Source organism: Mustela nivalis (genome assembly GCF_964662115.1).
Source record: "Mustela nivalis genome assembly, chromosome: 14".
In the NCBI taxonomy this organism is placed as follows: Eukaryota; Metazoa; Chordata; class Mammalia; order Carnivora; family Mustelidae; genus Mustela; species Mustela nivalis.
The window spans coordinates 30,986,673-31,001,089 of NC_139033.1; the positions used below are offsets into that span (position 1 = coordinate 30,986,673).

Consider the following 14,417-nt stretch of genomic DNA (forward strand, 5'->3'; position numbering starts at 1 on the left):
GATTTGGACACATCTTTATCTCCTAGCTCAGTCACATGGAAAAATGTTAAAATAAAACCTGCTCCATTTTTGGATCACCGAGGCAGTGTTGAGATTGTTGTCAACACAAAAGAAACACTTCTTTATATACCGAGAGGACTATTTATTCTTCCTATGACAGAATAAGCGTAGTGGGGATTGCTCTCTTTCCCTGGGAGTCTCCAAGCCTCTCCACCGGTTTCTGGTTTGCTCAGTTAATGTGCTGTGGTCCCTTTACTTCTCATGTGATTATTTATTCTATAGCCTATTAGATTTTATTTTACAAAATAATTGTTTCAAAGTAGGTATCTTATTCCCATTACAGAGATGAAGCAATCAAATTTCAAGGGATCCAATTCTGTCAGGACAGGAATAACAATAACAACAAGAAGAAGAGTTTAAGTTGAGGGACAGCTGGCTGGCTCAGTCCGTCAAGCGTCTGCCTTGGGCTGAGGTCATGGTCCAGGGGTCCTGGGATCCAGCCTCCTATCAGGCTCCCTGCTCAGTGGCAACCCTGCTTCTCCCTCTCCCTCTGCTGCTCCCCCTCCTTGTGCTCTCTGTCTCTCTCTGTCAAATAAATAAAAAAAAAATCTTTAAAAGTAAAATACTTTAAATCAGACACTCCATGCCAGACAGTAAATGAGCACTCACGTGGGTTAGCTCGTTTCATCTTTATACCAACAACCCTATGAAGTATATACTAGTCCCATTTAGAGACCGGAAACTGAGGTGCAGCCGGCTGAAGACCCTTGCCCAGAGTCAAGCCTCCTGGGAGCCCAGGCAGTGTGTCTCTAAAGCCTGTGAGTGAGTGCTCCCACCCTTCACTCACGGAGAAGAGCCCTCTCCTTTTGCAGAAGAGCGACAGTGCAGGGAGGAGAGAGGCATCTCACTGGGAAGGGTATTGGATTCTCCAACATCATTATCCTTCCTCCTCGCGCTGCAACAAAAAATAGAAGCACTGGCACCAAAGTGCTGGCCTGTTTTTAAATCCCAAAAGGCAGATGGTTATTTTTAATACACTGACCTAATTGCTTGTAGTGCTCCAAGGTCAGCATAAAACTCCGGAGAGAGCCCAAGTATCTGCGAAGTTGAGGTCGGATGCAGCGAGAACAGAATCTTCTTCAACAGCCTTTCTTGGTTTGAGGTTTAATCGCTCGCTCAGAGCCATCACCTGCTATCAGAGTAGACTGACGGTCTGTGTGGTAAGGGGCGAGGGGGGTTAGGGTGAGGAAGGCAGAAGAAAGGGACTGGGTTGCTCTACAAATACAGCACTTTTTTCGGAAGGACGTGGGCACTTAGAGTCAGCATTCGTTGCACAAGAGCCCCTGCAGAAATCTCCATGTGGTGCTCTGTATTCTTTCTAGAGTGTTAAAATGTGATAATAACGTGTAATTTGGATTATGTCAGTAAGGTCATGTCATAAATTACTATATCCTATTGTACTGGGATTTGGGGATGGAGAACAAGTTGCACGAGTTTGACGGGACACTGCCGGCGATCTTTTCAAGCACAGTTCAGCGCTGCGAAGGAGGGGAGCTTGCGAGTCCGTCTTCCTACCCAGGGCAGGGAATTACTGCTCTCCTGGCAACAGAGACACAATAGCTCACAGGCAAAATACGTCAACTGCTAGAACAATGGCAGACAGCTATATTTTATCATATTTTATAAATTATATTTTTTATATTTTGTCTGATTAAGTATGACCTTTTAATTTCTTTAGGATCCTGAAAGACAGAGTATAATGTGGACGTTCTGCCTCTGTTATCACATTCAGCAAATAAAACTATAGAACTGAACTGACTCTTGTAATTATGATAATATCGGACAAAGCATTGGGCTCTACTACTTGGAGTCACTTGGAGTGACTGAAACCCTTCTCCATGCATGACATCTCCCCAGAAATGAGTTTCAGGATCAGATCCCAGGTGCATTCATGTTTGTTTGCTGTGTAGCTGTTATTGCTTATTCTAGGACACGGACTGGAATGGAAGGGGAGGGAATAAAATGACGGAGTGAGGAGAAGAGTCACATTGATCTAATTTCATATTTAACAACATCAGCAGAATCCTCCTGGGGGTTTGGGAGTGTTAACAACGGGTGACATTCCAGAGTGAGAATTAGAAGATCATTTCTGAGAAAGCATTGAGATGTGGTTTACAGCAGAGGTCAGCAAACATGTTTTGTCAGTCGCCAGAGAGAATGTTTCACATTGTGGGGCGTGCCCTTTCTCTTGTAGCTGGTCGACTCTGCCACAGATAGCACATGAATGAATGGAAATGGCTGTGTTCCATTAAAACATTATTTATATAAACAGGCAGCAGGCTGGATCTGATCCTCAGGACAGAGCATACCAACCGTGGTTTAGAGTCTGAAGACAGGCTTGCGTTTTGATGTGACCAAGGCTGGCACTGCATGAAAGTCAACGTGGGTGGAAGCTTCAGGGACAGAGCCCACGTGGGCATCAACTTAGAAGCTGGGCTGTTGGCTAGTGACACGAAGAAGACGTATCTCTGCATATGTATAAACTAGCTACAAGGCATGGTCGTTCCAATGATACGGGCAAATAATGGGGAAAAAATGGGAGATGTGCCATGTACACAGCATTAAATGATGAGATGTTATAGCTGAATTTCCTACTCAGGTACTTAAGGCCAATTCCCCAATGGGAAGCTGGGGGAACACCTGCTCCAACACCTCTGCTGGTAACTGCTTCTGCGCTGCGGATTCCCAATGGCACACATTATTTTACGAGTTTCCACTTACCGCTGATTCATAGCTCCAACTATTGGTAATTGACTTTCTCTATTGAGCCAGAATTTGTTTCCCTGTGACTGTTACCTAATCAACCTATTCCACATTAATAGTCTTTCAAATGTCTGAAGGACATTGTCATTCATGTTTTCCCTGGGTTTCTCTCCTTCAGCAGACTAGTTCTCCCTCCCTTCTTTTGGGATGAATAGAATGGAAGGGAGATTTTCAGGATGCCTACAATATACGCGTGCGCGCGCACACACACACACACACAGGCACACACATACACAGCCCCACAATAAATTCCTGTGGACCTCTACTAGGAATCTCTCTTTTGTTCATAATAATTAATATGCAACCATACATATTAATCAATTCTTTAAATAAATAACTAATGTCCTTTCCTTTGCAATGTAACTTGGTCTCCTGCTCAAATATGGCATTTTGTCAGAACAAAGAAATACCTAGACAAGCATAATGTATGGCAGGAGGAGCAGTCTGGGTTGAGAGGAGAAGTCAGAGGACGTCATGTGGTTATTCCTTTATCTAAACTAAATAGCTCCTAGATAGTGCCATATATATGGCAGGGGCTCAGGACACACATTGATGATTAATTAATTAGCTAATTAATAATGATATATTTAATAGCGTTAATATATGCTGACACCTCCACTTACTGACCCAGGTCACCAGAACTCCTGCCCGCGTTGCAGAACCTCTCCAGTCCACCTGGATCTTGGTTAAATACGTTGAGGGAAGGCATAGATTTGATTGTGAATTATCCCACGTATGCATGGTTCATGCTAATTTTAAAAGACAAAAACATTTTTCGAGTTTTTCAAAATCGTTATATTCTTGTAAGTTTCTACGTCATAATATTACAAATTCTCTGGTTCTTTGCAATTGCTCCTTTAGAAACAACAGAAGCCTTTTCACGGCATCTCTCGTCCATTATCAACTCACTGGCATCCTGTTTACTTTTCAGAGCCTTGACGCTATTTGACTTCCTCCTCAAGGTCTTGTTTGGCACGTTCCATCAGAATTAATTGTTCCTTCCCCAGCACTCCCATGGCAAAACTTGTATTTAGCAAATTAATTTTCTCATGGTTTACTTAGTTATTTATATGCGTATGTCCCCCATAAGGCTTTAAGTTCCCAGTAGCGGTGACTATGTCTAAAGCATCTTTGAACGTTCCCTGGGCCTGATTCAGAACCTTGTAAAAGTAGGTGCTCAAGCCGTGTTCATTGGAATCAAATTGTCTCCCGACATATGGTTTCAGCAATATGACATCCCATGTTTGATTGCAGATATCTCGGCCATACAAAGCGTTGTACAGGATGTATTTTTCAAAATTAAGGCTAATTAAAATTAATTTTCTTCTGAGAGTCATTTTAGAATTTCACAAGAGCCTGCATGATAATTAGGGACACTCAGGAGTGTCACCAAACCTGGAGTGGGAGTCACTGTTCCATCAAACAGGACCCCCCAAAGTTGCTCTCAGGAGGCTATTAATTTCACTGACTGCAAAATGTGTCAAGGTTTATTAAGTGAAAATCTCATAAAGGTTTGCAAATAAAGTAGCACGTATGCAATATAGATAGTATGTGGTTCAGTTCCCTTAAGCAGAAGAGAACTAATAAACAAAGTAGAGCAGCAGTGTGTTTATTCTCAGGAGTGTCCTTCAAGGATGGTGATGTGAATATGGAGCACTTAATTCTTGCATTTAAGAGAAATACAGCATGAAGTGTAAGCGAAAGTGCAGTCGGTTTGAATCTTTTGGACTTGTAATGAAATAAGAAAGATAGCTCTGTGTTCACACATAAATTATACAGCAATCAATATTTTAATTTTAACTCTCCTGAAATATAATTTTTCTCCTTATTATCCTTCATTTCCAATAGAGTTGGAGGGTTCCTCAAACCAGCTGGAAGATGAAAGAGTGAATACCTCAAGGACCAGAGCCCTTTCCTTGAATGAAGGAGCCCTTGGAGGAAAGCCCTGGTGAGAAGAGGTCTCGGATTACCCAGGGTCGGAGCTATTATGGTATGGAGAGAGGTAAAGGATAACACTTCATTAAAGCTAAAAGGTGAAAAGCTGTGGATTTAATTGAATTAAATGACAGCACACATAGACAGAGCGAGAAAGCTTTCCCATAGAATCGGTGCTCTCTGGAGGGAGGGAGTTTAATTCTTACTGTCATCAGGCCGAGGGAACGTGTGGCCCCAGTTAATTTCATTTCTCTCTGGGGGACAAACGTATCTGGGCGGTGATGGGCATACGGATTAGTGGAAGGATTAGTGCTGGCTTTCTGAGACGCATGTGCACTTAGGAGACGGGCTGCCCTCGTACCAACTCACAAGCATGAACTTTGCAGACAGAGCCTGAAATAGCCCAAAGAATGTACCAGAATAATGAGAGCCACTGCTGTTTTATTCAAGTGTTTGAACGTCGCCTCCCCCAGTCAAGCCATAGACTGGCCATAGACTGACAAAATAGATGGTCCAGCAGCTGTCACCCCAGGGGGGCTGAACAAGGAAGATTTTACTGAGTCTAGTCTAAGGAGCAGAGAGAGTATGTATGAACAAAGAAAGGGCAAATTAATTCCATGAGGTTTAGTGCACAACTCAGTTTCAGAGGCTTAATTTTAGCTTGAAATATAACTAAGAGCAGAGAACAGCAAAAGCACCTTTAGAAATGAGAATTATTTACCCTAAGTCAAGAATCCAATAGTGTTTTAAAAGACTTAAGGGTCACCAGGGTGGCTCAGTGGGTTAAAGCCTCTGCCTTCAGCTTGGGTCATGATCTTGGGGTCCTGGGATCGAGCCCCACATCGGGCTCTCTGCGCAGCAGGGAGCCTGCTATCCGCCCCCTCCCCACCGCCTGCCTCTCTGCCTACTTGTGATCTCTGTCTGTCCAATAAATAAATAAAATCTTTAAAAAGCCATTAAATTATACATTATCACTCTGTCTTCTAAAAAGAAAAAGAAAACATAAAACAATTCTTCCCATGATAAAAAGACTTTATTATTTGGCCAAACTTTTTCTAATTTGATGGCACACTTCCTCATTTCAAATATAGGTACCCCCTGCTTTTCAAAAGTTTGTGCTATGCCCTTTTGCTTTTATGAAAGACCTACGTTAGTATAAGTTTTCAGTATCAGAAACACACCCAAGAAGGGCTATCACCTTTACAAAAAAAAAAAAAAAAAAAGGTGAAAAAAAGATTTTGAGCTTTGTGCATCAGATAGAGGCAGAAGGCTCCTAGAACAGTGAGCTTGGCCCCAAGTTCCTTCCCCATGAACTACACTCAGCATCTCAGCCGCAAGCCACCAGAACTATGAGCACCTGGGCTTTGTCTGGATTTACTTTGTGTATCCATTAGCAAGATGTGCCCTAAGGCATCAGAAAAGTCCTAGACAGGTTATTTTTTGGATCTGGGTGGGGATGTTAATTTTTGTTTGCCATTTATATTAATGGTAATTGCTTCTTTGCTTCTATACCATTTGGCTTAGGAAAAATTTCAAAGGAACACTATACTTTTGGATAGTGGGAGAAACCCTACGAACATAGTACAATATTTTATATTTTAAACTATCTCAATGGCATTCAAGTCCCAACATGCTATGAATGCCTAATACACTTTAAACCAATTAATTTGGCATAAGTGAAAAAATTAGACACATCAAGAAAATTAAAAAGGTGCTAATTAGTTCCCACTATGTTTAGAGAGGAGAAAGTGGGAATCTTGAAATAAACTTATTGATACAAATGAGAGCTTTACTATGTCCCCTTTGAATAGATAGAATTCCAACTTGAATGAAATTAGGAAATTAATAATTTCTTCGAAGTGTAGCTATGTTTTCTTAAGTGTTTTATTACATTATTTACTCCTTTATTATTTACTCCTTTATTATTTACTTTTAGGTGTAGCTGAAACAGAGGGTATCTGAAATATGTCAAGGTCATAAAGCTAAGCCAGACTTTTCAATGATCATCATCATCATCTTTATCATATAATCAAGTGTCTATCTTCATTTCTTGAAAATGATAAAATGCCTTTCCTATATGTAACATTGTCCCAATATGTTGTACACATTAAATGTATATATAAACATGGAATTTTTAAGAAAATGAGAATAAAATTTCATAAATAATAATTTAAATACTTCTACTTCATACATTAAAGATTCAAGTCATATCAATAACATTCTCTGAAAAGAGCAGTCTGATTAAATATGCTTCATTAATTTTGAAAAAGAAAGCTTAATGATCTGATCTAAACAAGTTAACATCTAAAGGTGGATAAGTATCGATATTCAGTTTTAATATCTACATTGCTTAGCTGTTCTGTTTTTTGATTAGTGTAATTCCTTCTTTCTTTCCTGATGTCCTTGTTCTTGTAAATTTTGTGAATTAGAAATTTTATATATATATGTGTGTGTGTGTGTGTGTCTGTGTATAAAACCTTAAACTAATGGCTTCAAACCTATCAAAGTTTTCCATTTAGTAGATTTTCAAGCAGTTTAGATAAGGTGGATAGTTTTAAAATGTGCAGGTGTGTAGAGACACACTTTGCCATATGATGATCAATAAACCTCCGGATATCAATAAAATTCTTTCACAGCCACTTCCTCTCTGTGTAAAGTATTGAAATATTCTAAATGATGTTATAGTTATTGTTTTTGTAACATCATCAGTTTGACTATATCTTATACAGATTTATACTTTATTTTAATATTTTTGTCAGGCTTTGGTGTATTTCCTATGAGGGCCTCACAAAATATATTAAGGGATATTCCTAATTTTTCTATCTTATGAAAGAGTTTGGAAGGATTGGTGTTATTTCTTCTATGAAAGTAAGCCATTGAGGGCATTACACTAAGTGAAATAAGTCAGCCAGAAAAGAAATACAGGGTCATATTACTTATATGTGAAATCAAAACAAAACAAAGTCATAAAAGCAAAGATTGGAATGATGGTTAGCAGGGGCTGGGAAGTTGGGAGAAAGGGGAAATATTGGTCAAAGATTACAAGCTTCAGTTATATGTTGAAAGAAATTCTGGGCATCTAATCTACAGCATAGAGATTCTGATTAATAATACTGAGGTAATATACTGGAAAGTTGCTAAGAGTGTAGATCGTCAATGCTATACATTACAAAAAAGAAATGGTAGTTAGGTGACATGATATAAGTATTAGCTACTGCTGTGGTGGTAATTATTTTGCAATTTAAGAAAATGACAGAATGGGGGTGCCTGGGTGGCTCAGTGGGTTAAGCCTCTGCCTTCGGCTCAGGTCATGATCTCAGGGTCCTGGGATCGAGCCCCGCATCGAGCTCTCTGCTCAGTGGGGAGCCTGCTTCCTCCTCTTTCTCTGCCTGCCTCTCTGCCTACTTGTGATCTCTGTCAAATAAATAAAAAAAAATCTTTAAAAAAAAAAACCATAAATGGGGACACCTGGGTGGCTCAGTTGGTTAAGCAGCTGCCTTCGGCTCAGGTCATGATCCCAGCGTCCTGGGATCGAGTCCCACATCGGGCTCCTTGCTCAGCAGGGAGCCTGCTTCTCCCTCTGCCTCTGCCTGTCATTCTGTCTGCCTGTGCTCACTCTCTCCCCCTCTCTCTCTCTGATAAATAAATAAAATCTTAAAAAAATAAAACAAAACAAAACAAAACAAAAACCCATAAATGAAATTTTCATTTCACTTGTTTTAGTTTTTAGATCTTAAATATCCATTATCCTTTTTTAAGAATGTACCTTTCTTGCTGAGTTTCTCAGTCATTTTGCCCTTTATGACCTATTTTCTTTTAATCCTGGGCATGTTTATTATAACCTCCTTAAAATCCTTAAATGCTAATTCCAATACCTGGTCATTTTGTTTCTCCTGGCTGCTCTTCTTCATGGTGTTGGGTCATATTTTCTGGTCTTTTCACATTGCTAGTAATTGTTTAATATTATTCTGCACACTGGTTATGGTAAGTGTAGGTATTCTCTGTCTCTGTTTCTCTCTCTCTCTCTCTATATATATATACAACATATTAATTATATATTATATTATTAATATATAGTAGCATACATATTAATTCAGCGATTTTTTGTTTGGAAGGCATCAAATTACTTTAGGTATACCATGCCTTTTCCCCCCTTTCCTAAAACAAACAAACAAAAAACTTGTTCTATAAGATCTATTTTCATTTTGAAGGTAGTCCTATGTGATAGCTCTTCCTCTGTTTTTCGATCTTCTTTCTGGAGTGTAGACGTCCTGGGATTTCGGTCGAATGCTCAGCGAGATGAGCCAACAGCTGAGGTGACTGTGCACTCACCACATGTGCTTCTCTTAATTATCGCAATCCCGAACCACGTAGGGTTCAACATTTGTAAAGAATCAACATATATGTCGTTTCCACTTTGATTGTTTTTGGAAGCACATGCAGGATTAGTTACTTTGTCATGGCCAGAAGTGGGGGGGGTTCTGCAAAAATCCATTAAGTAATTTGTTCATATTTTGAGGTAGTGTTTCCTATAAAGCCATGCAATCCTTCTTTGTGGAATTTCTTTGCAAGACAAACTATCTGACATACAGGAAAAGAGAGAATAGTTGTCAATCATTTATTAAATGTTAATAAAACTTAAATTCTTTCTGATGTTAGATATGCAGTAAGTATGAAAATCAGTTCTAATATTTTCCTGCCACAACCCAATGTACTACATGCTGTGAGAGCAGTCTACTCGGGAAGTCATTAGATGAAGGGATAATCCACTTTCATTTGCTGTGAATAAATTCAACCTCAGAATTTCAGATATGGAAGTTGGTATCTCTAATGCCAATGATTTCATTAGCTGTTTTTGTTTCAATTTCATTACTTCCTAAGCCTTTATTGTTTCTCATTTCCTATTTAATAAGTTATCATGTTTCCCCATTATAAAACTTTCTTTAAATAAAAAAAAAAAAGTTGAATTTAAAATATAAAGTGTCATATGTTTGTTAAAGTAATTTTTGGAAACATTTACTTTTTAAAAACAAATAATACTTTAAAATAGAATTTAAATTTCCAAATGTGACATAATGTATGGAAGTACTTTGAATCTTTCAAATGTCCTTTCAAACTGACCAACAAGTCATCTTAAAAAATAAGAATTCTTGGGCCACCTGGGTGGCTCAGTCAGTTAAGCATCCCACTATTGATCTTAACTCAGGTTTTGATCTCAGGATCATGAGTTCAAGCCCAGTGTTGGGCTCTATGCCCAGCATGGAGCCTACTTAAAAATAAAATTAAAAAATTAAGAATTCCAGGGCACCTGGGTGGCTCAGTTGGTTGGGGTCTGTCCTGGGATCCAGCCGGTCAGGAAGCCTCTCTGCGGGGATCCTGCTTCTCCCTCTCCCTCTGCCGGCCACTCCCCTTGCTCCTGCATCTGCTCGTCATCTCCCTGTCAAATAAATAAACAAAATCTTAAAAAAAACTAAGAATTATGTAAATGCAAGAGATATTTACTGAGTGCTTCTTTTTCTAGAAAATATCCAAGCCCTTAAACCCTATGGTTTCAAGAGATAAAATCTGACATACATTTTTACAATATATAGTGCATCCTGTCCAAGGCAGATGGGAAGAGACATGAGGACCTGTTGCAAACTTGGCTGGTCTTCATCTTTACCCTGTGATTAAGATGAGGGGAAAAAAAAATTTCTCCCTAACCCTGGTTCTATCTGGTGGCTATATATGTCTCTGTGTTTTCTTGTACGTGAATCTAATATTAGGAAGGTATCTACAGAGAAAGAGGGAAACAAAAAATTACAGAATTAATAAAAAAGAGCTTTAAGAATAAACATGATAATTTTATCATGTGAGTTCATTCCCAAAAACTAATGTTTCTCTTAAATTTGATTTTGTAAAACTTTCTGATAGTCTATTAGTAAATTATTTTTACTGCTCCCAAAGCTTCCTTTCAGTTTTGTTCCTTTTAATTATAAAAAAAAAGAATTAATGATTCATTTCATTATGCCTTAAATTTTTGTACATTAGAATCAGCAGTTTTAAGAACTCACTGTCACTTTCTTTTAGCTTCCATTGGATAAAAGTAACACCTAAATCTATAAATGAAATAGTATTTTTTTGAACTACTATAAAGGGGAGGGGAAAAACCTTTCATTGATTCCATTGATTTGAATTTTTGATCATGTATTATACCCATTAAAATAACACTCAATTTTGAGTCAATAAATCCTTTCCTCTTCAAGACTTGTTAAAAAGGTCACATTCTCAATGATTTCCCACTTTCTTCTTATATATACATAATATACCTTATTTTTTTCTCAAAAATAGAAAATGAATTGCATTCTTACATACTAAGCCAATTTAAAATCAATTAACACTTAATTTTTTAGGTTCTAATCAGAGAACTGTATCTGAATATGTTCTCCTTGTCCTTAATAAAAATATGAATAATAAAGGTAACAATTTACTCTGAATTCTGACATGTTTCATTCCCAGAGGTTTTAATTGTTATTAATAAATTATATAATATTCTTATTTTTTAACTATGCTTAAATATATATTTATGAATATAGATATATGAAATATACATCATTGGTTGGCATGTGATTTGCATTATTCCTCTAGTATGTTTATAATTCTAAAGCTTATTGAAGAGTATAGATGCTACAGCCCATGTACATGGGTTTGAATTTCAGTTCTATCACTTAATAGCTATGTTACCTTGTTGTGACATACATAACAGGCATGTTACACAGGCTTTTTTACCTCCATTTCCTTGCTTGCATAATGGGATAAAAATAATAACTCTATGGTTGATTTTGGAGAGAAATAAATTAGTTAATATAGGTAATATATGCACATAATACTGTTTAGTTTAAAAATTCTTTTAAAGTCTTTTATTACATTATTTTACTTAGATTTAAATATTTTTAGATTTTTTCATGTAAGACTATGAAGTACCTTATTATTCTTAATTAACACATGGTATGCCGTAATTATGGATATACTATAAATTATTTGGCTATTCCCTAATTCATGAATTTCTAAAATACTTCCATATTGTATCATTATTAACATTATTAGTATTATTATTTTATTTATTGATTTTAGAGAGAGAGGGTGGGTGCACATGAGGGAGGGAGGGACAGAGACAGAGGGAGAGAGAGACTCTCCAGCAGGCTCCGCACTCAGCACAGAGCCCAATGTGGGGCTCGATGTCATGACCCTGAGATCACGACCTGAGCTGAAAGCAAGAGTCAATAGCTTAACCAACTGAGCTACCAGGCACCTTCCAGTATTGTATGATGATAGATAATGCATTACTGACATTATGTCTCATTGTTTAAATACTTTTTCTGTGATGTAGATACAAAATGAGTAGAGATGCTGTATATTACAGTATGCACATTCTAAATTTTAATAGATTCTAATCAAATTCTTGTTATAGATGTAAGAGAGTATTCCTTTTCTCTACAATCATCAATACTTGATATAAACTTTAGTTTTTGGCAATGTCACGAGTTTTGATTTGTTGTTTTAATTTGTATTTTTAATTAATAATGAATTTTATGTTGCATTCTAATTTTTTATTTGTGTGTATGACATGTGCCCCTATTCCTGCCAATTTAACAATGGGATGTTTAGTTAATCTTATTATTATGTAGGTTTTATTTATATATTTTAGAAAACAATCTTCTACCTGCTATGTGTGTTGCAAATCTTAGGTTCAGAGTCTACTTCTTAATTTTTAAGCTGATGATACTTTTAAATAGAAGTTACAATATTGATACAGATAATACCTATTAATTTTAATGTGTGTATTGTGAGTGTGTGTACTTACATGCATACACATACACATGAATATACATAATTTTGGTAATGTGTGAGTAATTGATGAAGAAGGTTAAAATGATCTGTTGCTAAATTTACTACCATAAAATGTCATACATGTTGATTTTTTATTTATTATTAATGCTCTAGTGATCTAGAAACAAAAATTGTTTTCTCCATTTGGACTTCTAATTAATTTCCCTAAAAAAATGTAGTCATGGATTGATTTTAGGACTTGCTTATATCTACTCCTTAAATTTTATATACAAAGAGCAACTATCTAAGGTGTCATTGTAGAGAATTCTCAAATAATCTTCCTTTTAAGCAATGATTATCTTTTCTGTAAATAAGTGAATAAAATACATGCTCAAGGTAAAGATTTTTTTGAATAGTAACAGAAGGAAAGTGTTAACATTTGCCTTAGGAAGTAAAAAATACGCCATATAAATGACAAATGTTGTAACCTTCACCTCTATTATGCTGGTCTTTCTTTTCCTTTTCCAGTCCTGCTAACTAAAGCACTAATTCAAATACTGCTTTCCAGAATTATTAGAATATGATATGTGTAATAGTAGACATAAAAAATGCAAGCCTGCAACTGCTCCCTATTTTTTCTTAAAATAGTTGCTAACTAGTTTTTGTATGAAATATATTTTGAGTAACTGTTTTAAATCATAAAAATAAGGATTTCAGACTTTGCATTAGAAGCACGGTATACTAATCATACATGTGCGAAGGAGCTTATTTTATAACCCTAAGCTAGTCACAGCATCATTTTGGCTCATTGCAGTTGTATTGTATTTGTGAAAAGAGGCATTTGAGAGAAAATTTTCCTTCCTTAGATATTTTTTGGAAGACAACAAAAATATCTGTTTCGTAAATGTGATTCTACAAAGTTTGGAAATGTTGGCAATTTTGCAGACACTAGGTTAGCATTAAATGTCATTTCATTCAGTCATTCTTACTCTCCTTCATTCATTCGTTTGTACCTTTAAAAGAAATGTACAATTACTTAATCAGTAGGATGTTTCATAATAGGTGCTGGCACTTAGCAAGGTGCAAGTTGGGCATGACCTCTAACTTCAAACATCCTAGTCCAAAAGGCGTGATCACCACTAAATTAGTAATTAAACAGATGAACTCTTCTAGACAACAATAAAGAACTACAGACATTATGTCACCTCGTCGTAGGAGGTACCTAAATCATTCGGGGGGGGGGGTAGACAGCTAGAAGTTTCTCATATACATTTGAAAGTCAAGGGGAAGTTGTTCCCAGCAAACCAAAATCACGTGTGTCTCAGGTCTGAGATGGGAAGCAGCTCGGGAAGCAGGTGGGACGCGAGAGAGCGTGTGACTTGAGGACAGCGAGGGTGGTGAGAGATGCTCCGGACAGATTCTGCAGAGGCCCAGGTGCTGGCTGCCTTCTGGACTACGCTTTTATGCCAGGGGAGATTGCAAACCATTGGTGTATTTCAAGAAAGGAAGCAAAAGGTTCACATTTCCTTTTAAAGGATCCACCAGGGTAGATCATTGAAGGAGCTGTAGCCATGGTCTGTGTATGACTTGGACACTTTAATCATAACAGCTCACTCTCGTTTAGAACTAAATTTTTATGTGCCAGGCAGTGTGTAAAGAATTTTTGGAGGGGGGTATTATTTCCACACACTAACATTAAAGAAGAAACTGCTCGTTTATGTATGGGGAAACCTGGAGCTCAAGAGAGGCTAAATAATTTGCTCAAGATCATAAAGTGGGTAAATAGACAAACTGGGAGAGAACAATAAACTGTCTTCAGAATGTTTGCTCTCACTCAGACATTGTGGAGA

The 14,417-nt window shown here is 37.3% G+C and overlaps 1 long non-coding RNA gene across 7 annotated transcripts; it reads left to right on the top strand.

Annotated features, from left to right (window-relative positions):
• Positions 1-1,106: 1,106 nt before the first annotated feature.
• On the top strand, positions 1,107-8,184 carry LOC309847986. Of its 7 annotated transcripts, none has more exons than XR_014302761.1 (4): positions 1,107-1,220; positions 2,333-2,806; positions 4,672-4,813; positions 6,695-8,184. It is a non-coding gene; the product is annotated as an uncharacterized lncRNA (long non-coding RNA). The 7 variants fall into 7 exon arrangements; XR_014302762.1 differs by having other exon boundaries at positions 2,333-2,659; positions 4,672-4,825; XR_014302763.1 differs by having other exon boundaries at positions 2,333-2,659.
• Positions 8,185-14,417: the final 6,233 nt, after the last annotated feature.